This window comes from Myotis brandtii, unplaced genomic scaffold, assembly GCF_000412655.1.
Source record: "Myotis brandtii unplaced genomic scaffold, ASM41265v1 scaffold308, whole genome shotgun sequence".
NCBI lineage: Eukaryota > Metazoa > Chordata > Mammalia > Chiroptera > Vespertilionidae > Myotis > Myotis brandtii.
The window spans coordinates 1,987,930-1,989,908 of record NW_005361786.1 but is presented as its reverse complement, the minus strand read 5'-3'; the positions used below and the strand labels follow the sequence as shown (position 1 = coordinate 1,989,908).

Sequence of the window (1,979 nt, the reverse complement as noted above, 5' to 3'; positions counted from 1 at the left end):
GGGCGTGAAGAATAGCACAGCGAGCGCACACCGGGAAGAACAGGCAAGAAGGGCTCGGGTGGGGCTGTTGCAGAGAACAGCCTCTTGGCTGGGTCTGCCTGGTCCCTAGGGTGTCAGCGGGGAACGATTCTTGGACATTAAATGGAGAAAGTTCCATTTCAGCGACAGCAGCATCCTTTTGTGCGCCCACGGAGGGCACCCGTTATATTGCTAAGGAGCGTGGCCAGGGGACACAGAAGGAACCTCAGATCCATGGCAGGAGCGGTGGGTCCCAGTCCTCGCTCTGCCCTGAGCAGCTGGCGCCCTATGGAGCCGAGTCAATGAACAGCGGTGTCCTTTTAAAAAGAAGGGGCCAAAAATAATAATAATAAAATAAAAAATGATAAATAAATAAAAAGAAGGGGTCAGGCCCCGGCTGCTGTGGCTCAGTGGACAGAGCGTCGGCCTGCGGACTGATGGGTCCCAGGTTCGATTCCCCGTCAAGGGCACCTGCCGGGGTTGTGGCCTCGGTCCCCAGTAGGGAGCGTGCAGGAGGCAGCCGATCCATGATTCTCTCTCATCATGGATGTTTCTCTCTCTCCCTTCCTCTCTGACATCAATTAAGTAAATAAATAAAAAGAAGAGGCCAGAACTAGTTCCTGGGCCCCGGGAGCATCCCACCTCCTCCGATTTTCACCCAGGTCTAGGGTCTGGGGAGAACCGAAGAAGCCACGCCCCTAGCCTCAAGACCCCGCCCCCCCAAATCTGTCAAAAGCTGGGGTGCCTTTCCTTTTCTCCAGGCCCCTTGCCCGAAGGAGCAAGATTTCTGAAAATGCTAACTCATCATGAGAGAGAGAGAGAGAGAGAGAGAGAGAGAGAGAACCCCCTCTTTTTCCTTTCCCATTGAATTCAGAGGAAAGTTTAGGTTTTCAGTTATTCCAGTGGTTTGCCTAGAGCAGTGGTTCTCAACCTTCTGGCCCTTTAAATACAGTTCCTCATGTTGTAGTGACCCCCAACCATAAAATGATTTTCGTGGCTACTTCATAACTGTAATGTTGCTACTGTGATGAATCGTCATGTAAATATCTGATAGGCAGGATGGTCTTAGGCGACCCCTGTGAAAGGGTCGTTCGACCGCCAAAGGGGTCACGACCCACAGGTTGAGAACCGCTGGCCTAGAGGCACTTCCAGGTCCAAGAACTGATGAAAAAAGGGGAGATATGCTTAAAGGAGACGAACTCTGGGGCAGACCAGACCGCGATCATTGAGGCCCTCCACCGCCCAGGTAACAAATACCGCCCTGGACTCTCCGGGGCGGCCTCGGGCCCAGCAGGACGATGGGGGGCCCAGGACACACCAGCTGGCGGGCTCCCCTGAATGGGCCACCGGAAGCGCGCGCACCCTCAGGTTCCGGCATCTCCAGTCAGACGGGACCCGGAGGGACGACGGCCTGGCTGTTTAGGAGAAAAATCTCGAGGCCTCTCTATCGCCGAGGAGATATGGCTGCTTGCCTGAGGGCTAGGAACCTGCGTCGTCCTGTTTGCTCCTCAAACTGTCAGTCATTTTTCCATTTCATAAAAAAAAAAAAAGAATGCAAAAACCTGAATTCAGAAGCACCGACTCCTGAGCTTTTTCCAGAGGCGAAGGCCTTATCTCCAGGTTACTATACCAGTAATTCTGGCCTGGACACTGCGCTAGGAAGCCCCCCCAAGTCAGCCCTGAGGGGTCCGCACTGCGGGGCGCAGAGCAACTGTTCCCAACCAAAGGTTTCCTCACCCGCCAATCGCGGGCCCCGGACGCTTCAGAAAATCATAAACCCCTACGGGAGGTGAATGACACGAAGGCCAGCCTATCGGCGCGGAGAAAGTGGAAGGGGGCGGGGTCAGAACTCACCAATAGTATTGGGGCAGTTGTTGTTAAGGGGAAGAGAGACGCCTGCGAGCGTGCGTGAGGACGCTCGGGGGAGAAGGGAGGCGTGCCAGGAAGCGGGCTGAGCCAAT

The 1,979-nt window shown here is 54.9% G+C and overlaps 1 long non-coding RNA gene across 4 annotated transcripts in view; it reads right to left on the bottom strand.

The window, feature by feature from the left end:
• LOC102240542 overlaps positions 1–1,831 on the bottom strand; it is a 33,707-nt gene extending 31,876 nt beyond the window's left edge. For all 4 annotated transcript variants that reach the window (XR_001362814.1, XR_001362815.1, XR_313796.2 and 1 more), the window contains exon 1: positions 1,337–1,831. This is a non-coding gene — a long non-coding RNA (uncharacterized LOC102240542). The remainder of the gene's footprint in view (positions 1–1,336) is intronic.
• Between the last annotated feature and the right edge of the window lie 148 nt (positions 1,832–1,979).